Source organism: Trachypithecus francoisi, unplaced genomic scaffold (assembly GCF_009764315.1).
Source record: "Trachypithecus francoisi isolate TF-2019V2 unplaced genomic scaffold, Tfra_2.0 Lachesis_group2, whole genome shotgun sequence".
NCBI lineage: Eukaryota > Metazoa > Chordata > Mammalia > Primates > Cercopithecidae > Trachypithecus > Trachypithecus francoisi.
Window position 1 is genome coordinate 45,175,114 of NW_022681465.1, and position 23,823 is coordinate 45,198,936.

The 23,823-nt window shown below is 37.5% G+C and overlaps 1 protein-coding gene and 1 pseudogene across 1 annotated transcript in view; one reads left to right on the forward strand and one right to left on the reverse strand.

The window, feature by feature from the left end:
* ADGRV1 (adhesion G protein-coupled receptor V1) overlaps positions 1-23,823 on the reverse strand; it is a 544,806-nt gene that overhangs the window by 124,767 nt on the left and 396,216 nt on the right.
* On the forward strand, positions 17,564-18,065 carry LOC117064638 (annotated as a pseudogene).

Consider the following 23,823-nt stretch of genomic DNA (forward strand, 5'->3'; position numbering starts at 1 on the left):
TGTACTTTTTTTGGTTGGTAGGCTATCAATTATTACCTCAATTTCAGAGCCTGCTATTGGTCTATTCAGGGATTCAACTTCTTCCTGGTTTAGTCTTGGGAGAGTGTAAATGTCCAGGAAATTATCCATTTCTTCTAGGTTTTCTAGTTTATTTGCATAGAGGTGTTTATAGTATTCTCTGATGGTAGTTTGTATTTCTGTGGGGTCAGTGGTGATATCCTCTTTATCATTTTTTATTGCATCTATTTGATTCTTCTCTCTTTTCTTCTTTATTAGTCTTGCTAGTGGTCTATCAATTTTGTTGATCTTTTCAAAAAACTAGCTCCTGGATTCATTGATTTTTTGGAGGGTTGTTTGTGTCTCTATCTCCTTCAGTTCTGCTCTGATCTTAGTTATCTCTTGCCTTCTGCTAGCTTTTGAATATGTTTGCTCTTGCTTCTCTAGTTCTTTTAATTGTTATGTTAGGGTGTTAATTTTAGATCTTTCCTACTTTCTCTTGTGGGCATTTAGTGCTATAAATTTCCCTCTACACACTGCTTTAAATGTGTCCCAGAGATTCTGGTATGTTGTATCTTTGTTCTCACTGGTTTCAAAGAACATCTTTATTTCTGCCTTCATTTCGTTATGTACCCAGTAGTCATTCAGGAGCACATTGTTCAGTTTCCATGTAGTTGAGCGGTTTTGATTGAGTTTCTTAGTCCTGAATTCTAGTTTGATTGCACTGTGGTCTGAGAGACAGTTTGTTATAATTTCTGTTCTTTTACATTTGCTGAGGAGTGCTTCACTTCCAACTACATAGTCGATTTTGGAATAAGTGTGATGTGGTGCTGAGAAGGATGTATATTCTGTTGATCTGGGGTGGAGAGTTCTGTAGATGTCTATTAGGTCCACTTGGTGCAGAGCTGAGTTCAATTCCTGGATATCTTTGTTAACTTTCTGTCTCGTTGATCTGTCTAATGTTGACAGTGGGGTGTTAAAGTCTCCCATTATTATTGTATGGGAGTCTAAGTCTCTTTGTAAGTCTCTAAGGACTTACTTTATGAATCTGGGTGCTCCTGTACTGGGTGCATATATATTTAGGATAGTTAGCTCTTCCTGATGAATTGATCCCTTTACCATTATGTAATGGCCTTCTTTGTCTCTTTTGATCTTTGATGGTTTAAAGTCTGTTTTATCAGAGACTAGTATTGCAAACCCTGGTTTTTTTTATTCTCCATTTGCTTGGTAGATCTTCCTCCATCCCTTTATTTTGAGTCTGTGTGTGCCTCTGCATGTGAGATGGGTCTCCTGAACACAGCAAACTGATGAGTCTTGACTCTATCCAATTTGCCAGTCTGTGTCTTTTAATCGGACCATTTAGTCCATTTACATTTAAGGTTAATATTGTTATGTGTGAACTTGATCCTGTCATTATGATATTAACTGGTTCTTTTGCTCGCAAGTTGATGCAGTTTCTTCCCAGCATTGATGGACTTTACATTTTGACACGTTTTTGCAATGGCTGGTACCTGTTGTTCTTTTCCATGTTTAGTGCTTCCTTCAGGATCTCTTGTAGGGCAGGCCTGGTGGTGACAAAATCTCTAAGCATTTGCTTGTCTGTAAAGGATTTTATTTCTCCTTCACTTATGAAACTTAGCTTGGCTGGATATGAAATTCTGGGTTGAAAATTCTTTTCTTTAAGAATGTTGAATATTGGCCCCCACTCTCTTCTGGCTTGGAGAGTTTCTGCCAGGAGATCTGGTGTTAGTGTGCTGGGTTTCCCTTTGTGTGCAACCCGACCTTTCTGTCTGGCTGCCCTTAACATTTTTTCCTTCATTTCAACTTTGGTGAATGTGACAATTATGTGTCTTGGAGTTGCTCTTCTGGAGGAGTATCTTTGTGGCATTCTCTGTATTTCCTGAATTTGAATGTTGGCCTGCATTACTAGGTTGGGGAAGTTCTCCTGGATGATACCCTGCAGAGTGTTTTCCAACTTGGTTCCATTTTCCCCATCACTTTCAGGCACACCAATCAGACGTAGATTTGGTCTTTTCACATAATCCCATATATCTTGGAGGCTTTGTTCATTTCTTTTTACTCTTTTTTCTCTACACTCGTCTTCTCACTTCATTTCATTCATTTGATCTTCAATCGCTGATACTCTTTCTTCCAGTTGATCGAGTTGGTTACTGAAGCTTGTGCATTTGTCACGTAGTTCTCGTGTTATGGTTTTCATCTCTATCAGTTCTTTTAAGGTCTTCTCTGCATTGATTATTCTAGTTAGCCATTCATCCATTCTTTTTCCAAGGCTTTCAGTTTCTTTGCGCTGGTTACATAGTTCCTCCTTTAGCTCTGAGAAGTTTGATCAACTGAAGCCTTCTTTCAACTCATCCAAGTCATTCTCCATCCAGCTTTGTTCCGTTGCTGGTGATGAGCTGCTTTCCTTTGGAGGGGGAGATGTGCTCTGACTTTTTGAATTTCCAGCTTTTCTGCCCTGCTTTTTTACCATCTATGTGGTTTTATCTGCCTTTGGTCTTTGATGATGGTGATATACTGATGGGGTTTTGGTGTGGGTGTCCTTTCTGTTTGTTAGTTTTTCTTCTAACAGTCAGGACCCTTAGCTGTAGGTCTGTTGGAGTTTGCTTGAGGTCCACTCCAGGCCCTGTTTGCCTGGGTATCAGCAGCAGATGCTGCAGAAGATAGAATATTGCGGAACAGCGAGTGTTGCTGTCTGATTCTTGCTCTGGATGCTTCGTCTCAGGGGTGTACCCCGCCATGTGAGGTATGAGGTGTCGGTCTGCACCCAGCTGGGGATGTCTCCCAGTTAGGCTACTCAGGGGTCAGGGACCCACTTGAGCAGGCAGTCTGTTCGTTCTCAGATCTCAACCTCCATGCTGGGAGATCCACTGCTCTCTTCAAAGCTGTCAGACAGGGACATTTACCTCTGCCGAGGTTTCTGCTGTTTTTTGTTTAGCTATGCCCTGTCCCCAGAGAAGTCTACAGAGGCAGGCCGGCCTCCTTGAGCTGTGGTGGGCTCCACCCAATTCGAGCTTCCTGGAGGCTTTGATTACCTACTTAAGCCTCAGCAATGGCAGGCGCCCCTCCCCGAGACTCGCTGCCGCCTTGCAGTTAGATCTCAGACTGCTACGCTAGCAATGAGGGAGGCTCCGTTGGCGTGGGACCCTCTGGGCCAGGTGTGGGATATAATCTCCTGGTGTGCCATTTGCTAAGACCCTTGGTAAAGTGCAGTATTAGGGTGGGAGTTACCCGATTTTCCAGGTGTTGTGTGTCTCAATTTCCTTTGGCTAGGAAAAGGAATTCCCTTCCCCCTTGCACTTCCCAGGTGAGGCGATGCCTCGCCCTGCTTCAGCTCTCGCTGGTTGGGCTGCACCCGTGGACCAGCCTCAACTGTCCGACACACCCCAGTGATATGAACCTGGTACCTCAGTTGAAAATGCAGAAATCACTTGTCTTCTGTGTTGCTCACACTAGAAGCTGGAGGCTGGAGCTGTTCCTATTAGGCCATCTTGGGCATGCCCCCTACCTTGCATATGTTAAACCATCCCTGCATCCCTGTTATGAAACCCACTTGATCATGGTGGCTTATATTTTTGGTATGTTGTTGGATTCAGTTAGCCAGTATTTTGTTAAGGATTTTTGCATGTATGTTCATCAGGGATATTGGTCTGTAATTTTTTTGGTTATGTCCTTTCCTGTTCTTGGTATCAGGGTGACACTGGCTTCATAGAATGATTTAGGGAGGATTCCCTCTTTCTCTATCTTGTGGAATAGTGTCAACAGTAATGGTACCAATTCTTCTTTTTGAATGTCTGGTATAATTTGTCATTTTTATCTTTGCTCAGGCTGTGTTTCATGCATGGAATGTTCTCTTCTCCTTCCAAATTACCTAATAAAATGCTTTTCATCCTTTAATGTTTGGCAAAGCATCACTCTCTTCTTTTTTTTTTTTTTTTTGAGATGGAGTCTTGCTCTGTCGCCCGGGCTGGAGTGCAGTGGCCGGATCTCAGCTCACTGCAAGCTCCGCCTCCCGGGTTTACGCCATTCTCCTGCCTCAGCCTCCCGTGTAGCTGGGACTACAGGCGCCAGCCACCTAGCCCAGCTAGTTTTTTGTAATTTTTAGTAAAGACGGGATTTCACCATGTTAGCCAGGATGGTCTTGCTCTCCTGACCTCGTGATCCACCCGCCTTGGCCTCCCAAAGTGCTGGGATTACAGGCTTGAGCCACTGCGCCCGGCCAGCATCACTCTCTTCTTGTGTTCTCAACCACCCACCATAATCTTCCTACATCTGAATTTCTTTAGAAACCAATGATTTACTGATAGGTACTGATTTATTATGGTTTTTTTGGTCTTGTTGCTCTAAACAGACTATAAACTTTTCAAGAACATAACTTTACACATTTTTGTATCCCACTCAATGCTAAGCATATTGGTACACAGTAAGGGTTCAAGAAAGAAGAAACATTTATTCTTTTATCTTTAAGGTACTGACAGTGTGTAGCTAAATAAAATTTCAAAAGGCAAAGTCAATTCATTTTTTGTTTGACATTATTGAGATAATAGTATCAAAGCAAGTGCAATTCTGGTGTGGGTTAGGAGGTCTTCCATTTTTCTGACATTCTCCATTTTTACTTAACCCGCTTAAGGAGACTTTGGCTATTTTACCCTGTGATATGTAGTAAAGCAAAGCAACAGCTCTAACAATTCATTGTTGAATGACTCAAAATTGAAAATGAGAAAGTTCTTCTAATAGCAATACTGAAAAAAATGCACACAAGTGATTACTACTTAAAATAGTGACTTTTTCTTGACCAGTGATAGAAAGTATTATCATTTTTGTATGTAGAGAACTGTCTTAATTTTTTAAACTTGTACTAGTTTTTTCTGTTTCAAGTGTATGTTTTACTTCATTTATACTGAAAATATAACTGACTTTGAGAAGTCAAACTAAAAGATCAGGCTTATGTTGTGAGTCACTGCAGACACTCTTAAGTGTTTCATATGAGCCTAGTGTTCAATGCATTGCAAACACAGCCTAAAACAAGATCTAATTTATCTTGTAGTAATTGTGATTATTTTGTGCTCTGGAGAGTTCTGATAGAGAGATTCATACATCTACAGAAATGCATTCTAATATAAATATCTTTCTATAATAATTTCTTCATTCATTCTCCAAATATTTGTTGAGCATCTACTATGTACGTACCAGACACTGTTCTAGACTCTAGGCATACAGTCTTATACAAAAGACCTCATTAAGATTACTTTCTTTTTGAAGAAACAGGGAGTTCAAAATATAAAATAAATATAAAATACAATATTGGATGGTGATCAAGGCTTTTAAAAAATAAAGCAGCAAATAGGAACAGTGAAAAAGATGACCAGGAAAGGCCTATTCGAGGAGTGACATCTGGAGAGGGCATACCATGTGAAGTCTGAAAGAATATTCTAGATAGAAGAGACAGCAAATGCAAAGCCTTGAGATAAGAGCAGCTATACAAATATCTAACCTTTAAGTACTGCCCACTAAGTGCTAAGCACTCTTCTCAGTAATCACTTAGAATAACTTATTTAATCCTCACAATAATCCTAAGAGGTAATTACTAGAATTATCATCCCCATTTTATAAATGGAGGAACTGAGGCACAGAGAGGTTATTTAACTTCTCAAGGTTAAATTCTAGGAGGAGGCAGAACCAGAGTTTGAACCCAAGCAGTTGGTCTGGCTCCCGAGTCCCTGCTGTAACCACTGTGTACACTGTTTCTCTGAACAAAATGGCTGCTGGGGCAGAGCACTGAGCAATGTCTCCTTACAAAAGTGGTAGCAAGAACCTCTAGAGCCCCGAAGAGTATCAGCATCAAGATATAAGAATACTAGTTTTTTAAAAAGTAGGGCTTATCAGCTTGAACCTGACAAACCTTAAACATCAAGTATTGATATAGTATTTAATAGAACTATATCTGGAAAAGAGATTCCTTTAGAAGAAGATGAACACAAATAGATTTGTATCCAGACAATGGACAACTGTACTGCATTACAGCCAAGAACACACTGTAGATCTACTCCTTCGATTACATCTGAAATAATGAACTAGAGATGGAACGTTGGTGCCTCTTCTCATAAGAGTTACATCTGATTTTCCCAGATGGTGAACAGGAAATTGCAGATACACAGTGAATTGGGGATAAAGCAACCATACAAAGCTCAGACTGTTGCTGAGTAAACATTAATAAAAATGCTTGGGGTTACTACTGCCTCGAACTATAGCTTGTTTGTTCTCTTGGGAAGGAAAAAAAAAAACACCGAGAAATCAAGTTTTAAGGATCTCAGTAAAGAGTTGAAGCCAAACAGTAAGTCCTTTCAGCACTCCGATCACATGTGAAACTGTCATGGAGGCTGCTTTCTAGGGTGCCTTCCATTTATGGGTCTACAAGCACAAGTTTGTTAAAACCCTAACTTCCATAATTTTATAACTGCATAAAGGAAACAGGACAGAGATTGTTTGCTAGTGTGGAGGGTATTATTTTTAAAAGGTTGCTGTATTTTCTAATACTGAAATTCAATTCAGATTAAATTATCCTGCTTTAATATTTAAAGATAGCTGTCTGCAATGTGATTGGCTAAAACCCTGAACATATCCCACTTAGGCAATATAACATTTGTTTGAACATCTTAGGTAGGCACGTCTCCTTATGTCCAAGGGACAACTCTGGCCTAGCTGTGAATGATATAAAACAGTTTACTTGGTGGCTGTAAGAAAGCTGTTGTTTTTAATATATCACCTGCACTGTGATATTTATTATAATTATTTATCATTTCTGGTGACTCCCACCATTATGACTCCTTCGTTGTTTTTATTATCTAAGATAAAAATAATTTTTTTTAGCAAACCACAATCTTTTCATCATGCATTAACTACTCTACTGATTTCAGAGAAGTTAAGGCAGGGCTTGGGGAGATCTTTGAACTGAACGACTATGTCTTCCTTGGTCAGTGGTGAATGAATTAGAGTAATCAGATCACAGTAAATCAATAAAACTAAGAGCCTCAAGCTTAAAACATCTGTAAAGCAGTTAAATAACTTTCACATTTCTTCATCCTCAAAAATACTTCCTAGTGGAGGGCTAATTTTAGCCACATCCCCTAAGTTCTCCTCAAATATAATACTTTCCTTAAATATACATAAGGAGAAACAACATAATATGCATGTGTTTAATGTCTGTGTTGAGTTCGTTCTTAGAGCATTATGAAAATGGTCAACCAATTGAGTCTCAAGATGATATGAAGGTAAAGATTATACTGACCAATTGAAATCAATATTGATGTTAAGATAGGCCTCTGAAAACTCTCCTCTAGCTTCAGGAAATTGAAATTCTTTCAAGTAGGTTTTAGTTCAGTTTCTGCCATAAAGAGGTTATTTCAAATTGCACAAGTCTCTCCCTCTCTTTTTTTATTATTATATTTTAAGTTCTGGGATACATGGCAGAACCTGCAGGTTTGTTACATAGGTATACACGTGCCATGGTGGTTTGCTGCACCCATCAACCTGTCATCTTCTACATTAGGTATTTCTCCTAATGCTATCCCTTCCCTAAACCCCACCTCTCAACGGGCCCCACTGTATGATGTTCCCCTCCCTGTGTCCATGTGTTCTCAATGTTCAACTCCCACTTATAAGTGAGAACATGTGGTGTTTGGTTTTCTGTTCCTGTGTTAGTTGGCTGAGAATGATGGTTTCCAGCTTCATCCATGTCCCTGCAAAGGACATGAACTCATCCTTTCTTATGACTGCATAGTATTCCATGGTGTATATGTGCCACATTTTCTTTATCCAGTCTATCATTGATGGACATTTAGGTTGGTTCCAAGTCTTTGCTACTGTGAATAGTGCTGCAATAAATATACGTGTGCATGTGTCTTTATAGTAGAATAATTTATAATCCTTTGGGTATATACCCAGGAATGGGAGCGCTGGGTCAAATGGTATTTCTGGTTCTAGCTCCTTGAGGAATCACCACACTGTCTTCCACAATGGTTAATTTACACTCTCACCAACAGTGTAATTGGGCAAGTCTCTTAACATAATTAGGTCTCAATCACATCATCACTTAAATAATAAAATAACTAGAGAAGAAGAGAAGATTGGGTAGAAGATGGTCCTTAAGTTTTTTTACTGAACCTAAGTTGTGTTGCTTAATACCATAAAGACCTGGATGCAATATTGAGTCTATTCATAAAGGTGTTATGACTGTGTCCTTAGTATTCATTATAACTTATAATATTAACAAACCTCATCTTCCATAATTACTCCTGAAATGAATGCTTAGTTGACAATAGATGGAGACAATGGATCACATGATCCAAAATTGCAGATAACTGGAAATTATATCAGTCTCTTCTTGTCATCATCTTTTACAGAGCATATCTAGCTTCTATTCACTGAAAACACAGCAGCTAGAAAGTTGGCAGTCTACGTATGATGCCATGTATGTATGACGACAACACCAATATAAATGTAATATTTGTTAAACAGATCCATAAAACAGATTCCAAACAGATAATTAACAACTAAGTGAAATACAAATTAACATCAACACATACTTAGCAAATATTTTAGAGACCATTATGCTCCAGCCTATCAGATGTGAATTTGCCCAACAGAGGATTCCCATCCTCATGAAGCATATAGTCATCTAACTGGTCACTCTACCCTTGAGCAGTACAGTGCCCCACGGTCCAAATATATGAGAAGGAACTCTACTTTAAAAGATCCAAGAGAAGGCTTGAAATTCATTCTAACAGTTATTAACTCCAAGTTAAAAATATTTATCTCTCATACAAATATTTCATGCACCTGCTTGAACTTCTTTTATTCTGTTTTGTTTTGAGTATGGATGCAAAGAGAAAAATAGCTGCATTTTTTTTCTGAATTGAAACCATATATGTAAAAGCATTATATTTCTCTTTTGCTACTGCAATAATTGTATATATTTTATCCTCCTCAAAGAGCTTTATTTTGCATGGACAAAACACTACATACAAATTTATTGATTTTTAAATTTTACTTTCTACCCATTACTCATCTTCATAGAGCTCTTCTGGATCTTTCCAATTGTTTTCAGTTTTCTTTAGCTGAGGAGTTCCACCTCAGATACAAGGATCTAATTTAAGAGTAGTAAAATACCAAAATTAAACCATCATTCCCACATTCTAGACATAGTTTTTATTCATCCTTGCACATCTTTGTTTTTAAAACTTTGACACCTACGGATTCACAAGCAACATACTACAGTCTTTCTATCTTTTCATGTGTATTACTGCATAATTATCTCTTCTTCATCTCATATCAATGTACCTTGTTTTAACCTTCCACATCTGCAATTCTACACTGGCCTGTACTGAAATCATTCTGTGATGTTTCAGCTCTTCCCCAATTTACTTATGTGAAGTGGGCATTTATTATTTGTTTGTTTGCATGCCCATCCATCTTTATTTCCCCATGTTCTGGGATAAAATCCCCTCTTCCTTTGGAAAACAGATTAGAACCAGAACCAAATATGATTCCAATTAGACTGGCCAAGGCAAGCAGGTGACCCAACTTGGACAATCAGAGCTTTAGTTCAGAGGTGAATACATGACTCAAACAGTCTTCCCTGTTTTCATGGTCAGGAAGCGAGACACTTTTCCACTGGGAAATCAGATTGACTGTGTAGGCCTAGAGCTGCCAGTGACTTCCTTTTGTACTTCATGAATAAAGCCTGCCCAATAACAAGGGTAACAAAGGACTCCAGAATGGAGTAATGGAGCAAGACAGCAGCGTGATGATATCTTGGGTATCTATGACTGCCTGAATCCTACCCTGCTCTGAAAGTTTTTACTTACATGAGCTACACATTTTCTTATGCTACTTTGAGTTGGATTTTTGTCAACTGTATTTTAAATACTCCAAGAAAATGCTTTTAGTAGTTTCTTAATCCTAAGGAATAACTTACATATTGGAAGCACCAGGTTCAATATTTGATATGGTTGAATATCAACTATATATTCAGAATATCCGTGGGTAGTAAGAGGATTCTTTTCTCCGCATGAGAAAAGGACATATGCCTCATTAGAATCAACATGGGGAGCATTAATGATGGCATCATACCCCAATGTAAATTATACAGCTCAAAAGGGATCATACTGGTAGGAAAATTTGAGGTGCAATTTTTAACCAACTGAGAGCACAAAGGTATTCTTTCTTCTATGAATTCAAGTGTATTGAGGTGACTGTGACATCTCAATTCCCTACAGCTCATCTTTTATCTGTACCAAAGTTAGTTCTTAGGGCTCTGGAGAGAATCAGTTTCCCTGTGTGTATATATCTAGGATGCTTGCTGTCACTGAAATAGAAGTGAATTTATGAGATGAATTCCCAAGAGGCTAGTTAATTCTAGGCACTCTGCCTGCACAGTTGCCCATGCTAGAAATCTGAGAATCATCCACGACTTTCTTTTACTCCTACTAGATGAAATCAATCATCCAGGTCTGACAACTACACTTTATAAACATATTTTTTGAATCCATTCATTTCTCTTCATCCACACTGTCACTGTCTGTAGCCAGAGAACTATCACTTCTTGCTGGGCTTGTAGCAATAAGCTCTTAACTCTAATGTCTGCATTCATCCTTTCCCCTGCAACCAATCCCACGTACAACAATGAAGGGGCATTTAAAAATGCTAATATAATGAGGTAATTCTCTTTCTTAACTCTTCACTGCCTTTGCATTGCTATCAAAATCAAGTCCAAAATCCAGTCTGGCTCCTGCTTATCTTACAATGCTCTAGTAATCCTGGCTTTCTTGTAGTTTCTCTAATAATACAGGGTTCCTTCATTCAATAGGGTCTTCCTTCTACCCAGAATATTGTATTCCCTACTCTTCACCTGACAATTCCTACCACAGGTGAAGTATCTGAAATCCTTGGGATCCAAAATGTTTTAGATTTTGAGTTTTTCTCAGATTTAGGAATATCTGCATATATAATGAGATATCTTAGGGATGGAACCTCAGTCTAAACACAAAATTCATTTATGTTTCATGTATACCTTATGCACATACCCTAAAGGTAACTTGTACAGTAATTTTAACAATTTTGTGCATGAAACAAAGTTTGACTGCATTTTGACTGTGGCCTATCACATGAGGTCAAGTGTGGAATTTTCCACTTGTGATGTCAAGTTGGCAGTCAAAAAGTTTTGGATTTTGCAGTGTTTGGGTTTTAGGATTAGAGATGCTCAACTTTATTCTGTCAGGCCTTGTTTCCAAATGTTATCTCCTCAGGGACACTTTCTTTGATATCATAAACTAGATCAAGTCCCTCAATATATAGTTTCATAAATCTTCAGTTCTTCTGGTGAAACTTATCTAAATTGCAATTAATCATTTTATGGCTTATCTGTTTAAAACCTGTCACTATCACCAGACTGTTAGCTCCCTGAAGGCAAACATCACATACATCTTGTTCTTTTCTTATTTCTGATTACAGCGAAGAGCTTCTTAGTTATCTATCCATCCACATAACTAACTTTATCCCCCCTCTCCCAACTAATATATGACAAAATTTTCCCTTCCTGACTTGATGGGACAAACATTGGGAGACAATTCTTTTTCTTTGTTTCTGCATGGCTTGCAAGCAGAGGCACTGACAGCTTTCATTTTGGACTTTTTTTTTTTTTAAGAATATATGATCCACTTTGGAGGATAGACACAGTTGCTTTCCTCTAAAGCAGACAACAGATTTGCTTACTGTCTAGTATAAAAAACACATGTCCTTCTACTGCAAAGATAAGGCATGTTTGCTTGTACTTGTTATAAAAGATTGGGCTTTCCTAAACTTGGACATCCTCAGCTGTGATGCAAATCCACTGCATGCACGGCATCCTCCTGGGCTGCTTTGTGTTGCCTGCCTGGGTCTTTGGGGCAAGGAGAACTGATGCAAACATGGAGCAGTGCTGCTTGCTGTGCCATGAATGATAAAATTGCTTTGTCTCTGACCTAGAATATTCGTATCTGTCAGTATCCATGAAACTGTGGCAGGCTAACATACTAGCTAGCAAGTAGGGTAGCATTTTAGATCCATCAGAGTCCCTGGCAACAAAAAGGTCATCTAAGTTGTATAATCTTTAACATTTAAAAATATTTTATTTTTATTTTCTTGCATTTAATTTCCTGCCAGAAACTCTTAAGCCAGGGATTCTTAATCTGAGGTATAAGAATGGGCTTCATGGGCATTGTGAATCCCCTGGGTAACCACTATTTTAACATAGTTCCTTTTCAAAACAATTATACGCACACACACACAAATGTGTATATATGAACAACAGAGCAAGACCCTGTCTCAAAAAATATATATGTATAAATGTGTATACATATGCATAAATATTATATACATGTATAAATATATATATACATATATATATATACACACACACACACATTTTGAGACAGGGTCTTGCTTTGTTTTCCATGTTTGAGCACAGTTGAACAATCATAGGTCACTTCAGACTCCAACTCCTGGGCTCAAGTGATCCTGCCTCAGCCTCTCTAGCAACTAGGACTACAGGTGCTCACCCGCATGCCTGGTCAAGTTTTTTTATTTGTTGTAGAGACAGGCTCTTGCTTTGTTGCCCAGGTTGGTCTAGAACTTCTGGCTTCAAGCAATCCTCCTGCCGCAACCTTCCAAAGTGTTGGGAATTACAGGTGTGAGCCACTGTACACAGCATTAGCAGAGCTCTTGAAATGAGTAAGTTACTTTTATCAGATTTCCTAAGGAGCCAGAAAAAAATGCTAAGAGCTATTTAAGGATATATGCCTTACTTCCTTATGTGAAGTACCTTGTGAATTCATTTAGAGTATATTAGAATACATAACGAAACATAATGAAACATAATGATTTCTTCATTAAGTATATTTTTTAACATCGGATATCTATAATACTTAATCTGAAACCCTCATCTGTCAGCTTCCTTTATCTCATATTTTTGTTCTTGAGATTCTGTGTGTAAGTAAGTAAATCTTAGCTGACACATGTATATAGTGCCTACTAGGTGCCAGGCATTGTTGTAAGATATCTATATCTATATCTATATCTATATCTATATCTATATCTATCTATCTATCTATAGAGAGAGATGATTATTGTTATTATTATTATTAGATGTTATAGATTAGGAAACCAAAGAACAGAGAGGTTAAATAACTTGTCTAAGGTCACCCCAGCTAGTAAGTGATGGAGGAAGATTTGAAACTAGGCAGGCAGATACATGATTTCATCTATACTATTCATACCCAAGCTATATTGGCTTCTCAATTCAAGATATTTTTAGATTCCTTTTGTTCTATGTAAATTAGCCTAGTAAATAATATAAATATAAATGAATAGTTTACCATTCACAAGAACTACATTCTTGAAATTTTCATTATTTAACAAAACCTGAGTTAGTAATATTTCAGAAAATTGGAGTTAAGCAAAAAGTTGTAAAATCATTCTAAAACATATATTGGGGAAGAGGAAAATATTATTTTAAAATCTTATAAACAGAATTATTCTTGGGGAAATAATTTGTTCAGCAAAACTCTTTAATAGTCCATTGGGAAGTAAGTGCATGGACCTCAAGACAAGACAAGGTGACACCAAGAGAAGATGGATTTGCTTTTCAACAGAAAGTGAGGAAAATTTGGTTTCTTTCCAGAGACAGCTCAAGAGGGAGGCAGTGAGAATTAAGGACATCAAAAAGGGTGGATGGCATACAACATATGGTGGCAGGCTGGATGGTGGAAGAACAATAGGGCTAGAAGGAGAAACAGAGCCATTGCAAAAGTTCCTGTGTTACAGATGGCAGAGGAAGCTTTAAAAATAAGGATGTCAGTCTGGATGCAGTGGTTTACATCTGAAATCCCAGTGCTTTGGAAGGCTAAGGTGGGAGGATTGCTTGAGGCCAGGAGTTGGAGAATAGCCTGGTCAAAATAGTGAGACCTTGTCTCTACAAAAAAATAACAAAATTAGCATGCCTGCAGTCCTACCTACTGGGAAGGCCAAGGTGGGAGGACCACTTGCACCTGGGAGTTTGAGGCTGTAGTGTGCTATGATCATGCCACTGCACTCCAGCCTTGGCAACGTAACAGGGGGATAAAAAGAATGTTCACCAAAACACCCTGTTTTGTCTGCTTGTCACTCTGATTTGTACTTTTAGAATTTGGCAGAATGCAAAACAAAAAACAAAAAACAAAAAACAAAAGGAGACTGCTTCATGGCTGTGTGGATAAGAGACAGAGAGAAAACACCTGAAAGAAGCTAGAATCAAGAGTGGAGAGAGAGAATACAGGCAAAGCAGAAATTCAAAGCAAAAGTTTCCATGGAGATACTGGTGAGGACACTGTACGCCCTGCCTTTCTTGTGATAAGGAATTAGGCCAAGCTCTCAAAATGTTTAAATGGAAGGAAGACTTTAGGAGGATGTAGTACTTAATAATAAAACTTCTAAAAACACATCCTTTTCTAAAATAAAATGGAATTATTAATGTTAATAATCTACCATGACATATTACCCTTCTTGAATCTCTCTTCAAATTTTAAGGAAACTTTGCTCAGTCTAACCAGTGAGGCAGATTTCTCCATGAGTTTTGTGCTATGTAGACTTTAACCTGCTTGAAGTTGGTAAACCAAACCTTGTTAGAATGAAATGGAATGTGTTTGTACTTAGACTGACCATAGCTGGTTTTCACAAGCCTCAGCAAAATGCTTAGGTAACCTCTCGGCCTACACTAGATTTGGTCTTCCAGCTATATTTTGGAAGATTTGAAGGACAGAAAGCAATCACATTAAATACAAACTTTAAATTTTTTAAAATTTAGTATCTGTAGAAAAAATCAGGTTATCACAAAACTGTAGTTGATTAGGAATTTCTGCATGCTTCATTTCTCTTACATAAAGAAATCAAGATATTTGGTGACTTTAAGTAAGAGAAAAAGAAATGTTAAATGAAAAATGTCCCTGAATAATGAAGTACTCAGAATATAAAAACAATCACTAAGATTTGAGTATCTGTTAAATGTAAAAATGTGAAAGACGAACTTTAAGTCAATATGGTAGACAGTACTGATGTGTAAGAATCCCCCACCCTTGCTCCAAACAAATAAACTGCTTAAAATATAAATAAGAATAATACAATTTGGAATTTATAGTGTAACTCAAAATTTAGAATCATAAATCCTCATGTGCCAAAAATAAAGCCACAACAAAATGTCACACTGGGTAACAGGACTGAAGTCCTGCGGCTCACAGAGCAATCAGAACTGGGAAAGGCAGGGTTTAATGCCTGTGAGGAGGTGTCAGGGCCCTGTTTGCACATTGCCAGGACTAAATTACATGCAGAGACCTAGGAGCCATGAAAGGCTGCCAAAATCAAGAACAGGGAATCAGAAAAATCTTTGCTCACTGCTCTGGGAGAGTGGCAAATAGTTACCAGTCAGAAACTTGAACTCCAAACCTTGCCCCATGTAGATGTGACATCCAAATTCACACCATTCACATAGATCAGGAACATGAAGCTGAGAAAGTAAGATAAAACTGGTCTGGAATCTTTAAATCATGTAGGACCCTGTCAAAGGGCACAAGGAATTCCTACAGAAAATTCTAGCCACGCTTATAACAAAAAAATTATAAACCACACAAGGAAATAAAAGTCCTTGTATCATTCAAGAACAAGTTAAAGACATTATTAACTTAAAATATTTTTAACTATATGTATTTTAAAAACCACACAAATTAGTAACCAAAAAAGTGGAGTGTTTAATCACATCAATGGAAGAAAAGTAAAAACGGAAGCTAACAAAAGGCTCAGTTAATAGAAAACACAAAGTAAGTTAGTAGAAATAACTCAAAGTTTATTAGCAATCAAAATAACCGTAAATGTATAAAACCCACTAATTATAGGGCTCTAGATTGGATATAAACAATTCCAGATCTGTGCTATATAAGATTTACCTAAAATAATGAATGACCCTTAAAGTCTAAAGTAAATGGCCAGGAAATGCCACAGCAGAACAGAAAGTTGGAGTAGTAATACTAATAGGAAATCATATACAAAGTAAGGCTTTAAAACATTCATAGAGATTTAAAAAGGTTCAAAAAATGATTTCCCCTGGAAGATATAACAGTGTGGATCTATATGCATCTAAGAGAAAATGGCCTCAAAATATATAATTCAAACACTAATATAAAGTAACATTTACAAATCCAAAACCATAATGGAAGATTTTGTTTCTTTCAGAAACTGACAGATAAAGTTGAGAAAAACAAAAACTTAGTAAGGCAAAGAAAGAATAAATTATATAATTAGGAGACTTAGTAAAATATATATAATTATAATTAGCAGAACAAAACAGATAAGACAAGATGGTTAATGACTCAACTACAGAAAGCAGGAAGACAATACTAATGATATAAGCCAATACTGGTGAAATAAAGACAAATGAAGACAACAGAGATAGGTGACTCTAAATTCTCCACTACATGTCAGCTGTTACCACCTTAATCCAAGTGACTATCATTTTTTTGCCTTTACATTGCAATAGCATCATAACTTTTCTACTCTGCTTCCGTTTATATTTAAAACTATAAATCAGATTATGTCATTCCTCCCACAGCCTTCTTAAACTCAGAGTCATTACCCTTACCTATTCTGACTTCTCTCTTCTCCCTCTCATTCACTCTATTGGAGCCACACTGGCCTCTTCGCAATCCCCAGACATGCCCAGCATGCTCCTGCCTTGGGGCCTTTGCACTGGCTGTTCTCTCCACCAGGAATATCACTTCTGGGATGCTCACATGACTAACTTCCCTGCCTCCTTTAAATCTTTGTTCAAATCTCATCTTCTCAATAATATTCCTGCCCACCTTCTTTAAAAATTGCAGCCTGCATGCTGCTCCCAACATGTGGCACTTCTGATTCTCCTCACTCTGCTTTATTTTCCCATAGCATTTACTATCTTCTTAATATATCAGATAATTAATTATTGTTTCTTTTTTGAACAACCTGTTTCTGCCTCATAAAATCCACAATGCTGGGATCTAGGATTCGTTTAATCTTTACTTTTTAAGAAGAAACCCAGTTAGTTAGAACAGTCTGGCATATAGCAGTTAATAAAATTTGTTGATCACATAAATAAAATATAATTGTTTAAAGAGTTAATTCTTTGAAAAGATACTAACATTCTTTGGCATTATTGATCATGAGAAGAAGGAAGGCACAAAAACAATGAGACACAACCTTAGATATCAGAAAATAATATGACTCACCTAATGCTAACATATTTGAATACTTAGATTATAAACTATTTTCTAAAAAGAATTCTCAGAAGCGGGGCCGCCAGGTGGTGGGGGTGCCAGAGCGGCCCCAGGGACCAGGGCCGCGCATGACCTGCCACAGTCACAAGGTTCTTAATCACTAGTAGCTGGTGCTCCAGACTGGTGGCACTCACCTTTCTCTGAGCCTGGTGACCCAGGGGATTTACTTTCTGGTGGCTTTCTCTGAAATGCCAAAGCCACCAGATTATTCAGAGTTGAGTGACTCCTTAACGCTGGCCATGGTAACAGGAAGGTTTTCGGGACCATTGCATAGAGCATGGAGAATGATGAACTTCCATCAGCGGATGAGATAGATTGGAGTGGAATTGTATCTGTCAGTAAGTGCAGCAGCATTTTACTGTGTTTGAAATCAGTGAGACTTACAACAGGCTGGCCTTGGAACACATTCAACAGCACCCCGAGGAGCCCTTTGAAGGAACCACATGGACACACTCCTGGAAACCTTGATTACTTTTCTTGTCTTTTTGGTTGTGGACAATTATTTTTCTGATACCTTACTTACAGATGTTTTTGTTCCTTTACTCTTGTACAAGAGCTGATCCCAAAACACTGAGCTACTGTACCATCCCTATATGATTGGCAGTTATTTGCAATCGCCACAAGGCATTTGTCAAGGTTTCTAATTAGATCAACTGACTACAACTGACTGACATATAAAATCAGTCGACATTTTTTCCTTTGATTACAAGACTGCCAGTACTATATGACTCTGATCACAAGACTGCAGTTTCTTCACAGATCTCAGGAAATTGTGGTGGGGCAGAGGCTTTTCAAAAACATGTGAGTAGGGGCTTTCTTTATCTGAATAATAATGAATTTTTAGGTAAAGCCTGAGATAGAGTACTACATAATCTTGTTGATGACTTCAGACTTTGGAAGTTAATCTTGTCTGTTATTTGCATTCTTAACTTGACTAAGTACCTGAATTCCTATTCTACTGTGCAACATAGTGATGATTCAGAAATTTTTCCTTTGGGGAAAGAATAAATATGAACATTTCCACTGTGTTAAGTGTAAAAAGGTCCACATATGATCATAAAATTTAAATTTTATACAAAAACAAAAAATAAAAATAAAAAGACCTCTCAAAAATGATTCAATAAAAATAGAAAACATGGCTAGACCAAAAATTACTGAAGAAATTAGAGTCAAAATTCACCCTACACCTCTAAAATCAATAGTTTTACGAGCAAAAGTTAAACAAATCTTTATGCACAAAGAACCCCATCTTAAAAAAATGGTACCATTTCTCACCACTTCATTTTTTATGTTATCATAATTTAGATACCAAAATACCAAAAACATGTGAGAAAGAATCATTATAAACCGGCCTTGCTTAGAATATACATGCAAAAACCTGAATTAAGTATTAATAATTTGAATCCAAGAGTGGACTAAAAGAAAGGGTTTATCTAAGCATTTCAAAGACTTTAATATTTGAATATCTATCAATATAATCTCATCATTAGCAGATTAAAGGAGAAATATCATACAACAATTAAAAGAGTATGGTGTTGGTGCAGGGATAAGCAAATGGAACAGAAGAGAGAGTTTACCCACATGTGAATAGTAATTTTAGTATATGACAAGTAAATGGGGAAAGATATTACTTAATAAATGCTCTTGAAACAATTGGTTGTTATTTTTTAAAAGTAGATCCCTCCTTGACACCATTTACAAAATACATTCCAGATGAATAAAATATCTAAGTGTAAAAAATAAAACTTTAAATATTTTAGAAAACACTGTAAGAGAGTATGATATTGAAATACTGTGGGGGATTTTTTCTAAATCAAAAGTTAAGGAAAATATTGGTTAATACAACTGTATCAAACCTGAATACTTTATTTGATATACAGAATTTAAAAAACAAGGAAAACTAGAAGCAGATATTTGCAATGTATTTAATTGACAAATGATTATATTCATGAAATAAATAAAATTTCTACAAATCAATAAGAAAAAATAAGCAACCTATTAGAAAAAATTGTTGGACAACTATTTGAAAGAGCAAGACACCATGTGTTGGCGAAGCTGTGGGGATATGCTTCAAAATAGCTGGTTAGGTTTAAATTGTTGCAACCATTTTTTAGAGTAATTTGTCATATTTACTAATATTTAAGATATAGCTACATGAAGCCAAGCAATTTCATTTCCACTTCCATGTTCCAGAGAAACTTTGTGCATATGTATATGGAAGTGTGTTCATTGAACTACTGTTTATAATAATGAAAAATTCAGGAAAATCTACGTTTCTATCTATTAATAACTAATAAATTAGAGAAATAAATTGTACCATATTCATACCTTGGCATAAAAAGTAATAGATTAAGTGAGTCAACTAAAGGTATGCATATCATTTGGAATCACATCTAAGACATTATATTGATTAAACAGGCAAATTACTGAAGCATAGGTACATTTGCATAAATTAATTTTCTTTGTAGTTCATGAAGAATATGAAAAGATGGAAAAAATATACACCAACTTTCATAATATGAAGGAGCAGAATGTGGAGTGGAATTGTGCATATGATAAATTTCTTTGTAAAAACCCTAAAGAAAAAAGTTCTAATGCTTTGGCCAGGTGTCGTGGCTCATGCCTGTAATTCTACCACTTTGGGAAGCCCAGGTGGAAGGATCACTTAACTTAGGAGTTCAAGCCCAGCCTGGTCAACATAGCAAAATCTGTCTCCACATAAAATAAAAAAAACTTAGCCAAGTGGTGATGTGCACCTGTAGTCCTAGCTACGCAAGAGGTTGAGGCAAGAGGACTCCCTGACTTCAGAAGCTCAAGGCTGCAGTGAGATATGATTGCACTACTGCACTTCAGCCTTGGCGACAGAACAAAGCAAGACTCTATTTAAAAAAAAAAAAAAAAAGAAAAGTCTAGTGTTTTCACTTGGACTTGAGCTCAGACATGGTGGGTGTCATGGTACATCTGCCTGGTACAGGTTATGTTTAAAGAGGCTGGTCTTTGATGGTAGAGATGTCTTAAACTGGAGGAGGGCAAGACATTGCGGCATGACTAAGATAGATCTAGTATGTTACATAAGTCTGGTCATGTGTAAATGGGCGTTATTATTGAGAAAATGTGCTTAGGGCAGGGTGTGGATTGGGCCAGACAAAAAAGAGCAAAATGAAAAGATATCAAGACCAACTTTAAGGATATCAAAGTCAGTCTAAAGTCTTTTGTAAATATAGCCAGGAGTAAATAAGCAATCAGTCAAGAAAGAACTGTGAGGCAGATCTTGGTAAATGCAATTTTGTTTCACAAACTAGGAATATATTCCAGGGCATCTTTGCTTCTATGGGGTCAGGTCCTCTCTCTGGGTTTATGGGGATAGCTGGATATGAGGGAGAAGAGGGAAGAGTGGAATTGGTCCATCGTTTCAGGGATTTTTGTAGGAATTACTTCCTAAACCATGACTCAGATGACCCCAAAGGAGGATTCAGAAGCAGAAGCTCTATTCTTTACTCATAAATCTCTCTCATCTACTTCTTTTATATGAAACAACAGCAGAGAAAAGTTGAAGTTCAGCCATTCATTGATTTAAAGAATTAAAAAAAAAAAAAAAAAAAGCTGGACCTGAGTAGCGAGTGGGTCACTTGTGTCTTCTGGCATACAAAGCCTGCTATTTAAGAAATCCTGATTTGGAAAAAAAAAAAAAAAATTCCCTTAGCAACAAAAGAAAGTCTGCTGGCTTGGTAAAGCTTAGAAACCAGCAGGCTCTTTGCAAAGTTCATCTCAGATTCAGTATTTATACTACCAACAATAATTGTCAATAAATTAGACTTACTATTGTACAACACAGGAAAAAGCAACGCTCCTTGTTTATCTTTGGCCGCTGTTTACTTTTAGCTCTGCTGTGGGAAAGAGAACTCAAACAATGCTAAGCTTTCCCTTAATGAGATCCTGATTAGATAGTCTGGACCAATGTATAAAGCACAGTACACTAAAGCAGGAGAGCAAAACTGAACTCTTCATCATCCCCTCCCCTGAAAGCAAAATTGTCAGTTCATTCTAGTTTGCCTTCGGCACAGAGCAGAGCCATCTCCTCAGTGACTGCCCTCCTTCCAGAGTGCCTGCCCTAACTAGCCCAGTAGCCTTTTTGACTTTCCTTCTTATGCTGTTTCCGTATCTTTTCTGGGCTGGCCTTGCCATCTTGTCAAACAAGGAAATTACACTCACTGTATCTCACCTTCTCAGTACTGCAAATTAACAGAAATCACCACTGTAGGCATTATAAAGAGTTTGAGGGATTTAAACTACAAGTTTTTAACCTGTAGGATGAGGGGTCCAGGGACTCCATCTGTTAGATTATCAAAGAGGTTAGCAACTATTGTTTAGTCCATTATTTGTTTTATAGATTAGAAGATGAAGAACGGAGAGATTGCTCCTTTCCTCTAGTTAGACAGGTTTTCTTTTTTTTTTTTTTTTGAGACTGTGTTTTGCGCTGTTGCCCAGGCTAGAGTGCAGTGGCACAATCTTGGTTCACTGCAACCTCTGCCTCCTGGGTTCAAGCGATTCTCCTGTCTCAGCCTCCCGAGTAGCTGGGACTACAGGCGTGCACCACCACACTTGGCTAATTTTTATATTTTTGGTAGAGATGGTGTTTTTCCATGTTAGGCAGGCTGGTCTCGAACTCCTGGTCTCATGTGATTCACCTGCCTCGGCTTCCCAAAGTGCTGGGATTACAGGTGTGAGCCACTGCACTCAACCTGGTTAGACAGCAAGGGCTAGTTTCTGGTTCTGTGGGTCTCTGATCCTATTCTCACTGCAGTATAAAAGCTGAGGTTAGCTTATCTTTATGAAGACATTAAATTCTTACTTATTTCTTACACATTTCAACTGAGGCCTTCAGTGTCACCAACTTTTGTTACCTGCGAGGTCTTTTTGGCACTCCTCCAAAATCCACTCACAACACAAATGGCTCTGTCCCCTATGATTCAGGAATGCTCATGTTTAAAGTGTCATGATGCCTCCCCAAGAGCTTCCACTTTCCCTCCATAACTGAAATCCAAGGAGGTACCAATCCAAAGTCATGTCTACTTAATAGTGTGTACTTATTTCCTGCTGTTTCTCAATATCAAGAATAGAGGTCTAATCTTGAAATTGTTCACTTTTCAGGACTGTGTTGGAATGTAGGGAAAGGGAATTATACTGAGATAGAAGAAAAATATTATTTCATAATTAAATAGCAGGATTTTAGAATGGAGGCTTAATTAACATTTACAAAGCAACAAAGCAGTGAAATGATCTTTGACTGGCTTATTTTTTTGAAAGCCATTGTTTTACGCCTTGCTCAAATGAAATATTTCATATTTCCTTTCTTGGCATCAGGCTATTCAGCTTTAAAGCATTTGCAAATATTTAATCTTGTTTGTAAGGCACAGAAGTTTCATAAAGCTTAACAGAACCATGGCCTAACAGTTCAAAGCGCTGACCTTGGAGCAGGGTCAATACCAGCTAAGCTGTGTATTGCTAGCTGTGGGACTTTGTATTAACTTTATGTAAATTTTATACCTCAGTTTTCTCATTTTTAAAATGAGGATGGTGATGATAACAGTACTATCAATTTCACTGTAGCACTGAGTAGTAAGCACTTAAGTATTACTGTCATTATTATCAGATGGCATTTTCTTGGTCATTATCTCAGCAATAAACTGTGCCTGACTCTTCAAGTCTGTCACTCTTGCCTTGTTGAGAACTGAGATGCTTTCACATGTTGAAGTTCACCTGCCAAGCTTATGCTTAACAGCACATTCATGGTTTCTGGATTGATCACAGTGAAACAACAGCAAAACAGCTTTGTTTCACCTCCCTGTTTTGGTTATCAGTGAAGGTAACTAGAATAAATACAATGGAAATGAAAACGTGTGGGTTTTGCAGCCCTTTTCACTGTTGCTTATTGGTGATGCCCCTGGTTCCCAGGCTGCAATTCTGAATGTGCAACAGAAGGGTGGGGAGATGGGTACTCTACCGGCTATGTCTTTTGCCTGTGGCAGTCTCTTGAGAGATCAGCTGAAACAAACTGTTTATCTGATGCATGCCCTTCCTTTATGTCTCACAAACAGAAGAAATGATCTTTTGTATTAAAAAGTCATTATATCTGTCATTTCGCTTCTATGCCCACAAAGGTCATTGATTTTTATACTAAATCCCGTATTCTTTTTGGGTAGTAGTTATGCATCTATTTTGATAATTTGTATTAAAATGCTCAACTATTTGGCTTAGATAAGACATGACCTAAAAAAAAAAAAAAAATCTCCCTTTTGCCCTTAGGCAATATTATTGCTTCTTTAATATGCTAGCTCCTGACTTTGTCCCTTGACTACTTGTATGATTTTTATGCAATTCTGCATGAGGGAGGAGGTGGGAAACTGTGAATAAGAGAAGATGTAAGTGGAAAACA